The sequence below is a fragment of the Equus przewalskii genome, chromosome 6 (assembly GCF_037783145.1).
Source record: "Equus przewalskii isolate Varuska chromosome 6, EquPr2, whole genome shotgun sequence".
Taxonomy (NCBI): domain Eukaryota; kingdom Metazoa; phylum Chordata; class Mammalia; order Perissodactyla; family Equidae; genus Equus; species Equus przewalskii.
The window spans coordinates 29,728,755-29,750,433 of NC_091836.1; the positions used below are offsets into that span (position 1 = coordinate 29,728,755).

At 35.9% G+C, this 21,679-nt stretch overlaps 2 long non-coding RNA genes across 3 annotated transcripts in view; one reads left to right on the forward strand and one right to left on the reverse strand.

Moving 5' to 3' along the window:
* The window catches only part of LOC103557915 (uncharacterized), a 242,031-nt gene that overhangs the window by 115,598 nt on the left and 104,754 nt on the right, over nucleotides 1-21,679 (forward strand). The gene's annotated exons all lie outside the window — the stretch shown is intronic.
* LOC103561971 (uncharacterized) overlaps nucleotides 1-21,679 on the reverse strand; it is an 87,096-nt gene that overhangs the window by 3,273 nt on the left and 62,144 nt on the right. For both annotated transcript variants that reach the window (XR_011541394.1, XR_011541393.1), the window contains exons 3-4: nucleotides 2,107-2,209; nucleotides 1,560-1,728 (exon numbers count right to left, since the gene is read on the reverse strand). This is a non-coding gene — a long non-coding RNA (uncharacterized lncRNA). The remainder of the gene's footprint in view (nucleotides 1-1,559; nucleotides 1,729-2,106; nucleotides 2,210-21,679) is intronic.

Consider the following 21,679-nt stretch of genomic DNA (forward strand, 5'->3'; position numbering starts at 1 on the left):
ATCTCTTCTGGTAAACTGTCTTAGAGAAAGTCCATTTCTATTTGAAAAGCCAGCTGCGAGGAGCTGGAAGGCACACAGCTGCAGACAGCTGGAGGGCTGGTACTGTAACTGGATCCTTGGAGAAGTGAACTCTGGCTCGCAGGCCCTGAGGCCGCATGTGGGAAGGGTTGTCAGTGTGGAGGAGTTGCATCTACATTTGCTTGTCGTGGAGTCCACTGCCTTTCTCATTTATCTGATGGAATCGAAGGGATCAACAGGACTTACAGAACCAAATTACCTGAGAACCAGAGCACGCTTCCCTGAGCCCTCATTCCACCTTTTTAACGATTCCCATGTAAAGAATTGTGACTTTATCCTCCTAAGATCACCTCACCCCTTGACTTGCGAATCGCCTCTCAAGACAGAGAAGATACCTTTTGTGGGCTCCAGCAGAAATGGGGCAAAACCCGTGAAGCCAAAGAAAGTTCTGAAAGAATGTTTGTCGGGGGGGTAAAGAAGGGACTCTCCCTATTGCCAGTGAAATATTTGCCCCAGGAATGAGAAGGGAATCTATACTTGTTTCTCTTCATTCAGTGTTTCTAGAGAAAAAGAGTGGCTTGAGCTCGGGAAACATTGCCCAGTGATTTGACCTCGTGGGAATTCCCTCATCATAAATACAGAAAATAACATAGCTAGAGAAAGCTAATAAGCCTTCCCAGCAGGAATCATCCCTAGGCTTTGCTTTTGGACTTTGTCATTGAGACTTATCATTGGGTAATAGAAAATGCTTCAGAATACATGTTCTGAGCAAGAGGAATAAAAATGAATGGGTCAAAAAATGACCAAAGGAGGAGCTCCTCATTTGACTGTGTGGCCTGGCCTATGCGTTGAGTCTGTAGGCCCACCCTTGCCACATAAGAAGTATCCAGAAACAACAAAGTTCCTGCCACTCTCATCGTTCAAAGCCAGCAGCGCTGGAGGAACGACATCAAATGTCAGCTACAGGGAGAGAATTTCAGGCTACAGACAGAAAGTATGTTTAGGGCTTAGGGGCCAAGGAGATCAGCAATAGGTCAGGAAGTACACTGTGAGGTGGGTCAAAAGCAAAAAGATTCAGGACATAAAAATTAAGAGCCTGACAAGAGGGAGGGAGAGTCTGTCTGTACTTATGAGGTATTGGCTGTAAGGAAAGGTGCTGGGTCCAACCCGATTTTTGTCTTTCACACCAAGAGAAATGATCTACTGCCTGGAAAGCAGGGAATACTAATGTGTTATATTTGCTTTGTAGTTTACAGAACCTCGTTGCAGAAATCATTTCAGGTGTGCCTTCAACAACCCAACGAACCCAGCAGAACAGGTAGTATTGTTCCCATTTAATTGATTTTAAAACTCAGACTGAGAGAGATGAAGAGATTTGCCCACAGTTACTAATGGCAGATACAGACCTAGAACTCAGGGCTGGTGATGCCCAGTTCAATGCTCTATCTACTGTATCATATGACTCAATAACATTGTTTAGAAAGAATTGAAACACAAAATAAGGAAGGACTGGATAAGGGCAGCTTCTGGAACTTTAGTACCTGGAATTGGTAAACTTTTCCAGCAGTGCCACCATTGACTGAAATAGCTCTATCTGTTTTCTGCCTCTTGGTGCTTTCTTCCAACTGCAACATCACCAGAAATAATTTATTTGGTCTGATCTGGTCCTGCCACCATCCTTGAGCTCAGAAGGTGTCCCGTGATTGGCAGCTGTATATGGAAACAGAGAAGGGTGTTTCTTCCAAGGAGGAGTCCTGGACCTGCCTTGCCTCTCTCTGAGGGTTAGTGGAAGGTGCCAATGAGACCACATATGCAAAAATTCTTTTTAAAATGTCGAGCACTGTGCGTATTCATTCATTTGTTTAATGGAAAAAATATTTTAAGTGCCTACGTTGTGCAGGTTAGGTGCTGGAAATACAAAGGTGAACAAAATATGCCCAAGTAGAGAAATGAAAAAAAAAATGTGGTGAAACCATGCAATGTATTGCCCGCTTATTTTGCCCCATACAATACATGAATCCCTGGACATAGGCTTTCTTCCTATTCTTCACCACACACAAGGAGGTAGTTATTATTTTCTCAACTTACAGATGAGGCATGAGGTTAAGCAACCTGTCCAAGTAACGAGAAACCTGGATTTGAAGGCTGGGGTCTTGTCTCCGGGGCTAGTACTCTTGCCTCCTGAGATGAGCTATGAGAGAATCAGAGACACAAGCTATGACAAAAGGGTAATGGTCTGGGCTTCGTAGAGAAGGACATATTTGAAGGTTGATGAGGGAGTTACCAGGAGGTAAAGTGTTGGTGTGGGGTCCACCCCAGGCTGAGGGAAGAGCACGTAAAGTGGCATGAAGTAATTGTGGGTGTGGGGACCAAGGAGAAACAGCAGGCACCAAGGAGAGGCTTCCTCTGCCTCTTCATTTCCTTGGTTCATTTCTTCTGGTTTAATATCAGTGCATAAAAAACTTCTGCTTCGAATTTCAGTGTTTGTCTTTCCATTGAGGAATAATTCCATTCAATGGAAAACCATTCTGGGTGGTAAGGAGGGTCACTATTTATTTATTTAAGATGTGGGCAAAACCCTAATCAAAACTTCTACCATCATCTAAGCAGGCGTTTCCTCCAATGCACTTTGTGAAAACTTTTGCCTAAGGCTTTCAGATTTAGTTTGCTAGTTAAAATAATACAATTTGGCAATTGCTGGGGCTTTCTGTGCGTCTGTTGTGTGTTTAAGTGGAACTTCATGGAAGATTTGGAAACTCAGGTCACAAAGGCAGCTTGAGAGCTGCCTGCCCTTAGAAGTGCATGATAGGATTCCATCACTCTGTGTTACCATCGTCAACATGGGGTTACCATTGTTATCATCACTGCAGTCATCATTTCAGCCATGGGTTCTGTAGACTTAAGTTGTCACTATGAAACTATAGGTTATTCTCTCTGGGGAGAAACTGTTTGGAATGTGTATTGATATGGTGAAACAGAAATAGGTAGGTATGTATTCAGGATGCATAAAAGAATCCAAGAAACTCAAATCAAGTTAGAAGGTTGAACGTTAATTTGCGAGAGGCATTAGATAGGGCTTTGGAAGGTGGTGCTGGATGGGGAAGCAAACTAGCATATTTGCATAATTTCTATCCTCACTTGAACTCCCACTGTTAATTTTGAAACTTATCTTTTAACTATTTAACATTCTAAATCTATCATCTTTAGAAGAAATAATATACCCAAAGTGCTTTGTGCCTTGTAAAGTCCTAGTGAATGGTTAGTGGTTCCCATTTTTGTTTCAGGAGATAAGACTCATGCTTGTTCTTTGCAGGCTCCAGAAACCAAGCCTCAGAAGTTCAGTGGTTTGGACAGAATCACTGGAGAAATTAACAGAAAATGATGGAACTAAAATTCAGGTCTTATGACCTTCCTTTCAGTGACTTTTACAAAAGATCTTGTGACCTGTCTGTATCTTGCTTTCACTTAATGGGAAACCCTCTTTGCAGATTACTGTAGTATTTCAGGTGAAAATATGATTGGTGCAGAACTTAGTCATAAGATCAGAATCTCTCCCTCTGGAGACCTATAAGGAAAGCTATCTTTTGGGCTTGACTTAAAAGAAGGCCTCCCTATCCTGAATCAGGAGCGTGTCTAAAATGTTTTTGATCATGACCTACGATCCTGAGAGCCTGTGGAATAGGGTTTCTTATCTTCACAATGTAAAGAAAACGAAGGAGAGTGTAGCATTCAGCCATTATTATTATCTCTATTTACTCAGGCAAAGCATTGACCTTCGGCTGTTCCCCATTTCTTTCTATTGCTTCCACCAGTTGCATATTCTTAATGTTGTTGCATAAATGAGGCTAATTAGGAACATAAGTCTCAGACTGCAGAAAATCACTTAGCTGCTCTCCATGAACACTGAGTTTGAAGGTAATAGAATTAAAATGCACAGTAGTATCACAGTATCAGTTTCTCCCTCTCATTCTCTGTCTCTCTTCTTACTTCCCTTCTGCAATGATTCTTTTCACTCAGTATTCCTAACTAGCATCTTGCCTGTTGGATTTTCATCTCAACTCCTTCTTCTTTCATAGTCTTTTCCTATGCTTTATAGATAACGTGAAGCAGATATCTTCTAAAAGTTCCTTCTGCTTTGTGTAGTAAATTATTTCCAGAGGCAAACTCTTCTCTTTTGTTTTGCAGAACCTTTTTGTTTTTTGTTTTTTTCCCTCAGGACTCGTGTTGATCCATCCATCCATTCATCTTGAATAAGTTTATCAAGAGAGATTTATTCAGACCAAATGTTAGCCTGTTAGCCACACGTGGGAAACATGCTTCACACTTTGCATCCACTTCCCTCGCTATCCAAGCTAGGATGGGGAGCTCTGTTCCATTTTCAGCAGAATGCACATACTAAGCTCTCCAAAAATGCAACATTTGTGGGCATGTACTATTGATATCATCCTTTTCTCAAGGTATATCCAGCTGAGAGAGATTTTAAACAAAGTTAGTCCCTGTCTCTCTCTCTAGGAGATTGATGTGCTGGGAAAATCATGAATCAATTTGAAATAGTGTATAAGAAGCAATTAGACAGCAAAACAGAGAGACAAAGGCCTAAGAAGCTATGCACATTTATGGAAGGTTTGCTTGATTAAAGATAGCTCACTATAGAATTAAACAGGGTTTGAAAGATGGTAATATTTGGATAATTAAAGAGGAGGATGAAGGACAGTAATATGGAGAATTTACTATTTTCTAGGCTGTATTCTAAAAGCTATATATATAAGATACATATATATACTTAATCTGTATAAAAACCTATGATGTAGGGGCCGGCCCCCTGGCTGAGTGGTTAAGTTTGTGCACTCCGCAGCAGCGGCCCAGGGTTTCGCCAGTTCAGATCCTGGGCACAGACATGGCACTGCTCGTCAGGCCACATTGCGGCAGCGTCCCACATGCCACAACTGGAAGGACCTGCAACTAAGATATACAACTGTGTACAGGGAGGGGGTGGGGTTGGGGAGATAAAGCAGAAAAAAAAAAAAAAGATTGGCAACAGTTGTTAACTCAGGTGCCAATCTTTAAAAAAAAAAACCTATGATGTAGTACTGCTAGTATATTCACTTTATGGGTGAGTATATTGAAGAACAAAGAGGTTATGTAACACAGCTAGGAAGTGGCAGAGTTAGAATTTGAACCTAGACACACTAGCTATAGGGCATATGCTCTTAACCATTGTGCAATAGGACTCCTACACATAGACAAGATGGGTGGAGCAGGCAAGGCTAGATGGGAGAGGCCTTGGAAAGAAAGAGTCAGTCATGGCCGAGTGAAGGATGGGATGTTAGAGTCTTCATTTCACTAAATAAATGAATCATTTCAAAGATTAAATAAAATCTCTCTGTCATTTACCTGTTTTTTTAAAGGAATATCTGGTGATCTTCACAAGTTCAGCCCCAGGGAGCCACAACAATGAGTTAACTTTTTCCCTTGGTCTGAGTTTTATTTTTTCCCTGGTAAAAATAATATTTAATACAGAGCTCAGACCATATGATTTATCGCCTGTTTGAAAATCCTTTTCATCACTGTATATTTTACCAGTAAATATTTAATCCTTGGCACCAAATGCCACCCTGTTTATTAACTTTAGAGTTCATATTTTATGGTAAACCAAATTCTGAAATATCCTATGAAGAGAAGAATATTTCATCTACATAGTTCACTGAGAAATTATGCCAAAAGCAACCCCAAGTAATACCACTTGATCACCCCTTTAATTATTGGAAAGCTTGATCACTATAAAAACAAACTTTCCTTAACAATAATATCTATATTATATTACACTTGTTGTGGAATCCCAAGTTTTCATCTCCAACAATTGTCTTGTACCCCAAAGCATGACAAGAATGATGGCCTGACTGGAGGCTTCACGCCTTTGCATGGGTGGCCCCATCTGCCTGACAATTCTGTTTTCCTGTCTTTGAGGCTTTGGTTTCAAAAACTTAAAACCACCAGATTCAGAAAAGATAAATCTTTCTCAGTTTGCTTCAGAAAATCTAAACTCAATAAAATCCACGTCGGTGGCTTCTGGAGAGAATTACTCATCTGTCTCTCAAGAACAGGGCTTTTGGGCTCTCACTATTTCCCTCCTGGACTCCTAGAGTTGTGCTTGACAGCATCACCGTAAAGCATCTCTCTGAGTTTCCTCTCCTCTTTGCCCCTGCAATATCCTGTATTTTAAAAAACACCCTATACTTTCCTATATTCTGCTTATACGATTCCCTTTGGAGAAACTGCCTTTCCTTCCCACTTTCCCCCTAGTTATTGAAATCATAAATGACCATTATTTTACTCAAAGTTTAATGTAGAGAGCTCACTCATCTTTATGAAACCGTCCTTGAATTAAAAGATTAAATACATAATTCCTTATACATATCTTAATTCTTAATATATTGTCACCTTTTTTGCCATTTCAATTCTTCCCACTTCTTTGTATTTACTAGAAACTTTAAATTGTCTCAGTTTTTGAAATGGGGAAGATTTCTAGGAAATTGGAGAACGGTCAAAGTTTTAAAGATACCTGAATCCTACTAAAATTAAAATGAAGTAAAAAGAATGAGAAATAACTATAAATATAAGCATTCATGGTTTGGCTTGAGTGTAATTTGTTACATTTAGTAAACATTTGAAAAAAAGAATTTGCCAAAAATGGTATATGTGTGTGCCTCATAATGCATGTGGTAGCATATTATAAAGTATGAAGAATTTTATAAATGATCATTATTAATATTATTGTGTAGAGTAAGAGCTCTTTTAACATACCTCTACTTAATTGACTTATTGAGTTAAGAAATGTTCTTCATTCCCTCTGTGAGACATTCTGACTGATTCTCATAGCACAGTGAGTACTTGTAACTAGCAGGCTACTTTCTAGTAAGCCCATGCAACTCTACTCATAAAAAAATTCTGGTCCCTAAAAGTCAGTTGAGTTTATTCCCAAACCTGTTTATTTTAGTTGTACTTGGAATTATAATTACAAAATTTAATTTGATATTATATAAATCAGTGGTCTATGAATGGGAAAAAGTGTTGTTTATTTGAAAACAAGGTTGAAATCTTTTCAAAAGACTCAATAAAGATGGATTATTTTAAGAGATTGCCATTGATTAGATATGAATGAGACAACAATTTTGACACAGAAATCTAAAAATCTAGAATTCTGCAATTAGCTTTCTTTACAAACAACTTAAGTTCTGGCTTTACTGTAAAGAAATAAAAACTTGAGATTATGGATGATGCTTTAAAATATATTGTTCTTCTCCAAAAACAGCAAAATGCACATTCTTCTCAAGTTTACATGAAACACATACCAAGATAGACCACATCCTGAGCCATAAAACACACCTTAACAAATTTAAAAGAAAAGAAATCATACAATGTCTGCTTTCAGACCACAATGGAGTTAAACTAGAAATCAATACCAGAAAGATAACTGGAAAATTCCAAAATACATGGAGATTAAACAGCACACTTCTAAATAGTATGTGGTTTAAAGAAGAAATCTCAAGAGAAATTAAAAAATATTTTGAACTAAATAAAATTGAAAACACTACTTATCAAATTTGCTTTGATAAGGATGCAGTGAAAGTAGAGCTTAGCAGGAAATTTATAGGATTGAATGCATATAGTAGAAAAAAATCTAAAATCAATAATCTACATTTCTACCTTAAAACTAGAAAAAGAAGAGCAAATTAAATCCAAGTAAGCAAAAGAGAGAGAGGAATACTAACAATTAAAGTAGAAATCAATGAAATTGAAATTGGAAGTCAGTAGATAAAATCAGCAAAACCAAAAGCTGGTTTGAAAAGATCAGTAAAATCAATAAGCCTCTAGCCAAGCTAACTAAGAAAAAGGAGAGAGGACACATATTACTAATAGCAGAAGTGAAAGAGGGACATCACTACAGATCCTGTGGGCATTAAAAGGATAATTAAGGAATACTGTGAAAAACTATGCCCATGAATTTGATTACCTACATGAAATGGACCAATTTCTTAAAAGACACAATTTGCCAAAACTCATACAAGAAGAAACATACAATCTGAATAGGTTTTATCTATTAAAGAAATTGAATCATAACTAATAACCTTCCATAACAGAAAGTACCAGGCTCATATGGGTTCATTGGTGAATTCTACCAAACATTTAGGAAAGAAATTCTACCAATTCTCCATGATCTCTTTCAGAGGATAAAGCAAAGGGACTACTTCCTAACTTACTCTATGAGCTTATGTACAAGGCAAGGATGTCCACTCTCACCACTCTTTTTTGTCATCATCATGGAAGTTCTAGCCAATGCAATAAGACAAGAAAGGAAATGAAAGGTATGCAGATTGAGAAGGAAGAAATAAAACTGTCTTTATTTGCAGATGACATGATTGTCTATGTAAAAAAAACTGAAAGAATATCAAAACCAAAGACATCACAAGAAAAGAAAACTACAGACCAGTATCTCGTGAACTTAGATGCAAAAATTCTTGACAAAATATTAGCAAGTCAAATCCAACAATGTATAAAAAGAATTATATACATGACCAAGTAGGATTTATCTGAGGTATGCAAGGCTGGTCCAACATTTTAAATAAATGAATGTAATCAATCACATTAATAAAGTAAAAAAGAAAATCCACATGATAATATCAATAGATACAGAAAAAGCATTTTTGACAGTATCCAACATTCATTCACGTTAAAAACTCTCAGTAAACTAGGAATAGAGAGAAACTTCCTCAAGTTGATAAAGAAAATCTACAAAAACCTACAGCTAACATCACACTTAACAGTGAGAGAAACTTGAAGCTTTCCCACTAAGCTTATGTACAAGGCAAGGATGTCCACTCTCACCACTCTTTTTTGTCATCATCATGGAAGTTCTAGCCAATGCAATAAGACAAGAAAGGAAATGAAAGGTATGCAGATTGAGAAGGAAGAAATAAAACTGTCTTTACTTGCAGATGACATGATTGTCTATGTAAAAAAACTGAAAGAATTGACCAAAAAAACTCCTGAAACTAATAAGCAGTTATAGCAAGGTTGCAGGATATGAGGTTAACATACAAAAATCAATCACTTTTCTATATACCAGCAATAAACAAATGGAATTTGAAATTAAAAAACATAATACCATTAATATTAGCACCCCTCCCCAAATGTAGCACTTAGATATAAATCTAATAAAATATGTCCAAAATCTGCACAAGTACAACTACAAAATTCTGATGAATAAAATCAGAGAAGAACTAAATAAAAGGAGAGATATTTCATGTTTATGGATAGGAAGACTCAATATTGTCAAGATGTCAGTTCTTCCCAACTTGGTCTATAGATTCAGTGCAATCTCAATCAAAATCCCAGCAAGTTATTTTTGGATAGCACAAAATATTTTGTGTATTCTAATGTTTATATAGAGATGCAAAAGACCCAGAATATCAAACACAATATTGAAGAAGAACAAAGTTGAAGGACTGACACTACCTGACTTCAAGACATACTATAAACATACAGTAATCAAGACATACTATACACCTATAGTAATCAAGACGGTGTGGTATTGAGGAAAAATAGATAAATAGATCAATGGAACAGAATATAGAGTCCAGAAAAAGACCAGCATAAATATAGTCAACTGAACTTTGACAAAAAAGCAAATGTAATACAATGGAGCAAAGATAGTCTTTTCAACAACTGAGGCTGGAACAACTGGACATCCACATGGGAAAAACAAATCTAGACACAGACCTTACACCCTTTGCAAAAGTTAACTCAAAATGAATCACAAACCTAAATGTAAAATATATAAAACTCTCTCTATAATATATATAAAACTATATTATATATATATATATATATATATATATATATATATATTTATAAACTACAAAACTCTTAGAAGATAACATAGGTGAAAACCTAAATAACTTTGGGTATGGCAATGACTTTTTACATACAACATCAAAGGCACAATCCATGAAAGAAATAATTGATAAGCTGGACTTCATTAAAATTGAAAACTTCTGCTCTGTGAAGGACAGTGTTAAGAGAATGAAAAGACAAGCCACAAACTGGGAGAAAAGTTTTTCAAAAGACATATCTGATATAAGACTTATCCAAAATACACAAAACTCAACACTGCAAAAACATAACCTGTTTAAACAATGAGCCAAAGACTTTAATAGACACCAAAGAAGACAAACAGATAGCAAATAACCACATGAAAAGATGCTCCATATCATATGTCATCAGAGAAATTCAGATTAAAACAACAATGAGATACCATTACACACCTATTAGAATGACCAACATCCAGAGCACTGACAACGTCAAATGCTAGAGATGACGTAGAGCACTGGGAACTCTCATTGCTGGTGAGAATACAAAATGCTACAACAGTTTCTCACAATACTAAACATATTCTTAGCATATGATCTAGCAATTGCACTCCTTGGTATTTACAAAAAGGAGTTGAAAATTTATGTCTACACAAAAATGTGCATATGGATATTTATAGCAGCTTTATTTGTAATTGCCAAATCTTAGAAGTAACTAAGATATTCTTCAGTAGGTGAATGGATAAATAAACTGTGTTTCCTGCTGAAAATGGAATATTATTCAACACTAAAAAGAAATAAGCGATTAAGCCATGAATGGACATAAAGGAACCTTAACTGCCTACATGCTGTATGATTTCAACTATTTACTGCATAAATAATGCACTTTTTATTTTTTATTTTTATTTTCTTTTGAGCTTTTAGGCATTTATTTTTTATTTTATTTTTTCTTTCATACGAGATTTTTTATTATTTTAGTAGCTTTAATTATATATATTAATTAGAATTTTAACTCTTAGAAAACAATTTCTAGTGAAAAGTAAGAAGCAAGTGATTGAATAATGCACTTTTTAAAATTAACACTTTATTTTTTAGAGCAGTTTAAGGTTCACAGCAAAATTAGGGGAAGGTACAGAGATTTCTCATATATACCCTGCGCCGACACATGCATAGTGTTTTATTTATGCAATAAAAACCAAGCAGAACTCATAAGCAGATCAGCAGAGTGATACTCAAAGAAAAAGTCGTGGCCCTATATTATAAGATTGGTAAATAAGTTTACATTTCTATTTGCTTTCAGTTAAAATTAATAGTTATGGTACATTTTTATAAGTCCCCATCTATAAATCCTCAATTTGAATGACTTTTCTCATTAACTATGAAACTGAAGGTTTCTACAGGAGCATGTTTCTGATTAGCTATCAATGTTGGACAGAGCTTGGTCTGAATGAGGCTAACCCTGTCTGATGCCGTCTGGCCAATGACTTCTTAGATACAGGAATATCTGGGCACTGGAGGGAACATCAAATAGTAACTTAAGATCTGAGAACAAAAGCAACAAGAAGGCTGCCTCTCTGGTGAAAGAGCCCTCTTTAAGTTCTGGCATGGTATGACTCCTCAGACCTGGTCTAGATCAAAACTAATGGGAGCTTTGGCAGCCTGGAGTGGCACTGGAGCCTGCAAGCCCAGATGTCAAGCCAAATCAGGTGAAATGTTGACCTAGGATGATTGATGGTTCTGGAACCAGAGGGAAAATATGAATCATAGTTGAAGAGAGAATCAAAAGGTCATATCCAAGGAAATTGTGCCAAATGTTGGGTCTAAGGGCTAAATGATTTTGTAAATAGAAAGATGAGTCAAAGGCACAAAACTCGCATGATTGGAAGCAGAATGAAAAGTTTTATATGAGATTAGTCAGAGCTAAGGCTGTGATCAATGAAGGAGTTTGAGAGACCTGCTTTTTCACCCTGGTCAATTTTGATTTAAGAACAAAGTAGATGGAGAGAGACTAAGGAAGGTTAAAATTTATAATCTTTAAGGGCTACATTTATGTCTATAATACATTAATTAATATAGGTAACCAATTTATTGATGAAATGCATTTGGTTGGAGATGCAAATTTGAAAGGCCTTAATTTTTCTATAACTGTTCTCTGTGTCACGTTGAATTAACTTTTCATCCGGATAATGGCCCACTTCGTGATATCTTGGTCTGGCTCTACTGCTTTTGCTTATTTAAATATTTGGTATCTGTTTCTGAGATCCAGTACTTCATCTCAAAACTTCCATATTGCGTAATATTCAAAGCAGTCTTTTCCTCTCCACACAGTGCTGGGACTCTACTGTCTTAGAGTGAGGGTAAAGGTTGTATGGCCTGGCTCTCAGGTAACTCTACCCTTTCTCTCTCCCTGGCAGTCCTTTCTCAGGTGTTGGAACAAGAAAAAGAGAAAAAGAAGACAACTTTCCTTTATGACTGGGTAATGTTGCTGTCTTGCCCTTAGAGAGTCATGACGGCTGTTCTAGTCCATTGTCCATGAACTCTAAGTACATGGATGGTTGCTCTCACATGGCTTGCTGATGAGGAGCTCCCTCCAGGGCAGCTTTCCTAGTCATTGGTGATGTCGTGTAAGATTTGGCCTCATCTTCCTGCTTCCTCCCAGGAGGTAGTATTATGCTTCACTTCTCTGATGTGCCATTCTCAACTTGCTGTGTCAGTTGTAAAGATTATAGCTCTTAATCCTTCAATTTCCTCTGGCCTATACTTAGAGTGTGGGCAGTGAGGAATTATTTTCTGAAGCCCTCCAAAACTGGGAACAAAGGATGGCAATCCTGTCCTTACTCATCACTGGTAGTCTCCTGCTATGCCAGCTCTCCCCAGTTCTTGTTTCTACTGCATCCAGTAGCCCAATGGATGTCTTCTGGTGAAGTAGATGTCCAGCCATGGAATGGAATAGAGGTCTCCCCATCTTGCTGACACCCTCAAACTTGGGTATAAGGAAATAAATCTCTCTAAGATGAGGCAGGGACAAGCTCCTCTCTTCACAAGCCCTGCAATGGTCCCAAACAACTTCTTTCACCAAGTTCTCTTCTTATACTGACAGGGCTTAACAGGGGTGCTGGTTTGTGGTGGGCTGGTCCTCTGAATTGAGACATTTCAGTAAGCCTTATGGTGGTAGATTACTTGACTCTCCCTGATAATTCTCTGAAATTAGAAATGGGATGTTTGAGGGTCTTTGCTTTTTTTGGCCTTAGCTTCGAGTCTTAACTAATAAGAAACTTCAATTTGATTTTCTCTGACATATGCTTTGGTAGCAGTGATTTTAAATTAGTTTTTTCTTTTTCATCCATTACCATTGGTGAGATGTAGAGCACTTTCTCATGCCAGATAATTTCTTGGTTGCAGATAATCCAGATTTTCCTGGCCCAGACAGACTTTTAATGAATTCCACTAACCCTAGATGAGAAGAGGCAAGTACAAATTGCTCAACATAGACCAATTCATTGTACGTTTTTTTGAACTCAATTTATTATATTTTTATTGCTTTTCTGCTATATACAAGTGCAGCAGGATGACAAACAAAGAGTCATGATCCAGGCTTCAAGGTATTCTGGGCAGGTAGAAATAATTTTTTATAAATATATAATGTATTGTTTTCGGAAAAGTCATTGGATAGGCAGTCAGAAGACTTCATCTTTTATTGAGCCTTGCCACAAATGTTGAGACTATATGACTTCTAGCAAGTTACATCAGCTTTCTTTGCCTCAGCTTCCTTATTTATATTACTAGGGTATTGGGCAAGTTGATCTCTAAGGCTGAGTTCTGATATTCCTTAATCATATGAATCATAGAGATCTGTTTCTCTGCTCATGTCCTCTTGCATTGAGTACTCTCTTTATTTCCTTTCTGCTTTAATTTTTTTTACCCTTGTCTTGAAAGATACATAATTCAAAAAAGATTAAGAATCCCTGCAGTATACATTCTCCTTGAGCATGAAAAGAAGAGATATCCTGGAGATGTATGGGAGTGTGTTGATCTAGAGATAATCGAGGAGAAGTGAAACCTTGCTAGGCATCTCCTTTTAGTTAGACCTTTGATTGCTTTCACAGTATTTTTCAATTTTCAGCATAGAATAAACACATATTTTTAGAAACTTTTATATCCAAGTATTATATGGTGTTTGTTTTTTAGTGCTTTTATAAACAGTATTTTGAAAATATTTGATTTCCAATTTTCCATTACTAGTGTGTAGAAATAAATTGATTTTTGTATATTGGTCTGCACACTTGCTAAACACACATATTAATTCTAGTAGGGTTTTTGTTATCATCTGTGAATAGAGACAGTTTTATTTATTCTTTCAAATATATATGTTTTACTTATTTTTCTAGCCTTGTTGCAATGGCTAGGACCTTCAGTACGACGTTGAATAGGAGTTGTGAAAGAAGACAACTTTTTCTTCTTCCCAAACTTAGGAAGAAAGCATTCAGTCTCTCACCTTTAAGGATGATGTTGATTGCAGGTTTTCATGGTAAATGCCCTTTTCCAGGCTAAGGAAGTTTTCTTTTATTTTTAGTTTGTTGAGAATTTTTATCATGAAAGAATGTTGCATTTCTTTTCTTTTCTTTTTTTTGGTGAGAAAGATTGACCCTGAGCTAACATCTGTTGCCAATTCTCCTCTTCTTGTTTGAGGAATATTGTCACTGAGGTAACATCTGTGCCAATCTTCCTCTATTTTATGTGGGATGCCACCACAGCATGGTTTGATGAGTGGTGTTAGGTCCACACCCAGGATCTGAACCTGCAAACTTTGTGTCACTGAAGCCACTATGCCACCAGACTGGCCCCCAATCTTATGCTATTTTATATGTGGGATGCCACCACAGCATGGCTTGATGAGCGGTGTGTAGGTCTGTGCCTGGGATCCAAACCCGTGAACCCTAGGCTGCCAAAGTGGAGCACGTGAACTTAACTCTGGTGCCACTGGGCTGACCCTGAATGTTGTATTTCTTTAAATGCCTTTTCTACATATATTGAGATGATCATATTTTTGCCTTTAATCTGTTGATATAGTGAATTACACTGATTTACATTTGAATATTGAGCCAGCCTTGAATTTCTAAGATAAATCTCTCTTACTCATGATGTATTATACTTTTTTATATACTGCTGTATTTAATTTCCTAACATTCTGTTAAGGATTTTTGCAACTTGTTCCTGAGATCAATTATACTACAATTGCTTTTCTTGTATTGTCTTTGTTTCATTTTGGTATAAGGGTAGTGCTGGCCTCATGCAATGAATTGGAGAGTTTTTCCATTGCTTTTAGTTTTTGGAAGAACTTATATAGAATTTATATTATTTCTTCCTTTAATCTACTAAATTTTATATGTAGACAATAATACCACTTATGAATGTTGAAAATATATACCTCATTTCTTTTTCTTGCTTTATTGCATTGGTTCTATATTCCAGAAATTTATTAAATACTAGTGCACTTTTTTATCCTTTTAATGAGAGTGCCTCTAATATTTCACCATTAAGTATGGTGAAATATGATCTTGATATAATGTTATTTATTGTGTTAAAGAATTATCAAATCTCACTTTGCAAAGGTTTGTTTTTATCATGAATGAATTTAGAATTTTTTTCAAATTACTTTCCAGCATTTATTTTTAATAGCTTTATTGAGATATAATTCACATGTCATATTATTTACCTCTTTAAAGTGTACAAGTCAATGGTTATTATAATACTTACAGAGTCAGGCAACTGTCATCACAATCTAATTTTCAACTTTTCATCTCCCCAAGAAGAAAAACCATCTCCATCAGATGACCAATCCCCATTTCTACCTCCTACTATGCCCTGGCAGCTGCTAATCTACTTTCTGTCTCTATAGATTTGCGTTTTTTGTGAATTTCATATAAATGGAATCATATAATATATAGTCTTTTGTGTCTGGCTTTTTTCACTTAGCATAACATTTTCAAGGTTTATCCATGTTGCAGCATGTATCCATACTTTATTTCCTTTTATTCTCAAATAATGTTTCATTGTGTGGGTATGCTACATTGTATCTATTCATTTATTAGTTGATGGACATTTGGGTTGTTTCCACATTTTGGTTATGCTGCTACGACATTCAGGTACAAGTCATTATGTGGACATATGTTTTTATTTTTCTTGGGTGTTTACCAAGGAGTGGAATTGCTGGGTCATATGGTAACTCTATGTTTAATATTTTGATGGATTATGAGACCAAAGGATCTTTTTCATTTCAAATTCTGACCAGCAATGGATGAAGATTCCAATTTTATCCACATCCTTATTCGTCCTTTTGATTATAGCCATCCTCGTGAATATCTGGTTGTATGGTTTTAATTTGAATTTGCCTAATGATAAATAATGTTGAGCATCTTTTTAGGTTCTTATTGGTCATTTGTATATCTTCTTTGGAGAAATGTCTATTCAGATCCTTTGCCCATTTTTAATTGGATTATTTATCTTTTATTAATGAGTTGTAAGGATCCCTAATATATTCTAGATATGAGTCCCCTATCAGATATAAGAGTTGCAAATATTTTCTCTGGTTTTGTGGGTTGTCTTTTCACTTCCTTGATGGTATCATTGCAGCACAAAAGTTTTAAAGTTTTGATAAAGTCAATTTATCAATTTCTTTTGTTGTTTGTGCTTCTGGTGTTGCATCTGAAAATCATTGCCTAATCCAAGGTCATGAAGATTTACTCATCTCTTTTTTTCCAAGACTTTCATAGTTTCAGTTTCTTTCTTTTCTTTGCTTGCTGCAATTTCTTTGTTCTTTCTTTAAGTATAAGTGATGTACAATATTATATTAATTTCAGGTGTGTAAGATAGTGACTCAATATTTTTGTGCACTAGGTATCACCATAGTAACACAAGTTACCATCTGTCACATGCAAAGTTATTGCAATATCATTGACTATGTTCCCTATGCTGTACATTACATCCCCATGACATTTATATTATAACTGGAAATTTGTACTTCTTAATCCCTTTCACCTATTTCACCAGTGCCCCCGTCCTCCTCCCCACTGGCAACCACCAATTTTTTCTCTGTATTTAGGAGTCTGTTTCTGTTTTGTTTTGTTGCTTGCTTGTTTTGTTTTTTAGATTCCAAATATAAGTGAAATCATATGGTATTTTCTGACGTCTTTTATTAAGCATAATATCCTCTTGATCCATCCATGCTGTCACAAATGGCAAGATATCATTTTTTTATGCCTGAGTAATATATTCCATTCTCTCTCTCTCTCTCTCTCTCTCTCTCTATATATATATATGTATGTATACCAGATCTTTTTATTCATTCATCTATTGATAGATACTTAGGTTGCTTCCATATCATGGCTATTATAAATAATACTGCAATGAACATATGAGTGCATATACCTTTTTGAATTAGAGTTTTTGTTTTCTTTGGATAAATACCCAGCAGTGGAATTGCTGGATTGTATAGTAGTTCTATTTTTAATTTTTTGAGGAACCTTCATACTGTTTTCCATAACATCAGCACCAATTTACGTTCTCTGCCCATTGCTGCAGCCCCAGTCAGCTGGGCTGGGGGGAGAGACCTGCCTACCACAGTGCCACAGCTGACACCCTGCCACAGCAGGTATGCACACACAGCTCGCACAGGGGATGCCCCTTGAGTACCTGGCTCTGGGAACAAGTGGGGATTTTGCTTCTGGGCCCCATAGGACATCTCCTACACAAGACCACGCCTTCAAGATTGGGAGAGGTAGCCAATTTGCCCAATACATAGAAACAAACACAGAGAATCAGGCAAAATGAGGAGACAAAAATATATTCCAAACAAAAGAATAAGACAAAACCCCAGAAAAAGACCTTAGTGAAATAGAGATAAGTAATCTGCCTGATAAAGTGTTCTAAGTAATGGTCATAAATATGGTCACTGAACTCAGGATAAGAATGGATGAACACAGTGAGAACTTCAACAAACAGATAGAAAATATAAGAAAGTACCAATCAGAGCTGAGGAATATAATAACTAAAATGAAAAATACACTAGAAGAATCAATAACAGAACACATAATACAGAAGAATAGATCAGTGTTCTGGAAGACAGAGTAGTGGAAATCACCCAATCAGAACAGCAAAAGAAAAAAAGTTTTAAAAAATGAGAATAATTTAAGGAACCTCTGGGACAATATCAAGTGTACTAACATTCACATCATAGGGGTTATAGAAGGAGAAGAGAGAAAGAAAGCAGCAGAAAACTTATTTTAAGAAATAATGGGGGCCAGCCCAGTGGCACAGTGGTTAAGTTCGCATGTTCCACTTCAGTGGCCTGGGGTTTGCCGGTTCGGATCCCAGGTGCGGACCTATGCACTGCTTGTTAAGCCATACTGTGGCAGGTGTCCCACAGATAAAGTTGAGGAAGATAAGCATGGATGATAGCTCAGGGCCAGTCTTCCTCAGCAAAAAGAGGAGGATTGGCAGCAGATATTAGCTCAGGGCAAATCTTCCTCAAAAAATGAAGTAAAATAAAATAAAAAAGAAATAATGGCTGAAAACTTCCCCAATCTGGGGAAGGAAACAGACATCCAGGTCCAGGAAGCATGGAAGGTACCAAACAAGATGAACCCAAAGACAGCCACACCAAGACACACTATAATTTAAATGTCAAAAGTTAAAGATAAAGAGAGAATCTCAAAAGCAGCAAGAAGAAAACAACTAGTTAGATACAAGGAAACCCCATAAGGATATCAGTTGATTTTTCAGCAGAAACTTTGCAGGCCAGAAGGCAAGTAGGCATGATATAGTCAAAGTGCTGAGAGGAAAAAACTTACAACCAAGAAATCTTTACCTAGCAAGGTTATAGTTTCAGTTCTTACATTCATGTTTATGGTCCATTTTGACTTAATTTTGTATGTGGTATAAGGAAGGGGTCTAACTTCACTCTTTGCACGTAGATATTAATTTTTTCCAGCACCATTTGTTGAAAAGACTATTGTGTCCCCATTTAAATGTCTTGGCATCCTTGTCTAAAATCAATTGATCATACTGTAAGGGTTTATTTCTGGCCTCTTAATTCTATTCCATTGATCCTTATGCTCTATCCTTATGCTAGTACCATACTGTCTTGATGATTGTGGCTTTAGAGTAAGCTTTGAAACTGAGAAGTATAAGTCCTTTAACTTTTTTTCTCTTTTTTAAGATTGTTTTGTTTCTTCTGGGTCTTCAAAAATTATTGATGTAATGAATTATACAATGAAATATGACAATCAATCCTCATTATTGAAACCATAAAGGAAAAAATTAGTCAAAAATATTTGACTACAAATTTCTGTATGTGATAAATTATTTTAAATCAATCTAAAAGGCAAACAAAGTATAAAAGTATTTTCGAATTATGTGAAACCCAATGAGTCAATATGCTTAATTTATAAAATATTATAATAAGCTAATAGGAACATGATAAACATTCAAATTTAGAAATAGCGTAGGACATGAACAGATGCTTTATGAGAGATATTCCAAAGGCTAATAAACTTGGACAAAAAGTTCAAGTTCATAATAATGAAAGAAATTAATATTAAAACAACAAAATACCCATTTTTTGCCTTTCTAATAAGCGAGTGCATATATTTTTTCAGTGATAATAATCAATGTTGGTAAGGATTGTTTAGAAAGGAACTCGGGTCTTATTGCTAGCGAATGAAAATTGGGAGCCACCTCACACTGCAGGGTGATCAAGTAATCTCATTTCAAGGTGTTTGTATTGAAAAAATTATCAGAGATTTTCATAGAGATTTATGTACAAACACAGCACAGTATTAGTTATTACATAAAAAGATGGGAAATTGAAAAATATAATGGTTGACTAAAGGTGAATAATCAAATAACTGTGCTTTGGCCATATAATGAAATACCTTGGAGATATTAAAAATAAAAAATTGTAGCAAATTTACAAGACAAAATGCTCCTGATTTTATATATAATCCTGATTTAACATATAATTATATTATATTTTATATATAATCCTGATTTTATATATAATCAGGAACATTTTGTTTCACCTGCAGTGTTTGGTGGTACAGAACTACAAATGCTTTCATGTTCCTCCACTTATTACCTCAACCATAGTTTATAGTTTCTCTTATCTGAAGAAAGTCTTCATAATCTAGGACTATAAGTCAGCTAAAGCCATGCAAAAAATCAAATTCAATTGGCTGTATTTTTAAAATATTCTTAAGAGTTGTATGGTCCAAGTAACACTGAGTAAAGCAAAATCCCATCAAACTCAAAAGTCTTTGTTTCTAGGTTATGCAGACCAACTCTCCCAAGAAAACTTCTTAAAATATCAAGGATCCAACAAAAGAAGCTGAAGAGAAAACAGAAATCTTGAAAGGGAAGTTGAACATGAAAGTTTCTTTTGCCCCAAGGGTATCCTTGCACATTTAAATTGTTTTGATTGAGGTGTTGGGTACAGAAATAAAACCCAGGGCCCAAGCAAAGTGAAGAGTCTAATAGGATAGTATAAGGTTGCCCTGGACTGGTGGTGCGCCTGGGCATCTGACTGAAGAAAGTGCAAGTATTTTATGGAGAAGGCCTGGGATCATTCTTATAAGATTTTTTTTCAAGTACAAAGACTGTCACTGCCAAAGATAACCAAGCCTAAAAGAAAACAGACTGAATAAGAACCATCGGAAAGAAAACAAAGCAAATAGAAACATTCATGTAAAGACTCAGAGGTTGAAATATCAGACGCAACCTATAAAAGCATCATGTTTAACACATGTAATGAAATAAAATACAAGTTTAGAAATGGCTTCAAGCAATAGGATACTATAAAAAATGATATCACAAACTCGATGAAAATCCAAATAGAAAACTCCTAGAAATAAAGATACCACAACTGAAATGAAAATCTCAGTGGTGAGCAGCAGATTAGCTACAATCGAAGAATTAATAATTAGTAAACTGAAGATGGACTAGAAGAAACTATAAAGTATTCAATATTGGGCAAGAAAAAGATGGAAAACACAGAAGAAAAAGTAGAAAACACAGAGGGCAGAGTAAAAAGGACTAAGAACTTTAATGTGTATCCAAATGAGGGAAGAGAAAAAGTGTGACAGAGGCAATATTTGAAGACACAATTGCTGAGAATTTTTCAGAACATCTGAAATACGCCAAGTTGCAGTTTTAAAAGATCCAATGAATCCCGATAGGATAAACAAAAAGATGCCTACACCTTCACCCGCCATAGTAAAACTGCGGTACACCGGAAACACAGAGAAAAAGCTTAAAAGCAGTCAGAGAGAAAAGATATATTATCTTTAAGGGAATGAGTTAGTCTGAAGTTGACTTCTCATTAGCAAAAATGGCAGCCAAAAGGCAGTGGAATCCTATTCTCCATTTAATGTATTAACTGCCAACTGAGAATTTCAAACTCAGGAAAAGTATTCTGCAAGATGAAAGTCAATAAAGATATTTTCAAATAAACAAAATCTGAGTTTGCTGCCCACACATCTTCTCTACAGGAAATTCTAAAATGTGTTCTTCATGTATAAAAGAAATTGATTTTATGTAGAAGCACTAAGATGCAAGAAAGAAGAGTAAAGCAAATAGTAAATATGTAGTAAATGTAAAGTAAACTTGTTTTTGTAAAACAATAATAATATTGACTTGTGGTGATTTAAAGAATCATTAATTAAATTTATTTATTAAATTTATTAAATGAAGTTAATTAAAGAATTAAACCTGACAACATTAACATATATATTGGAGGG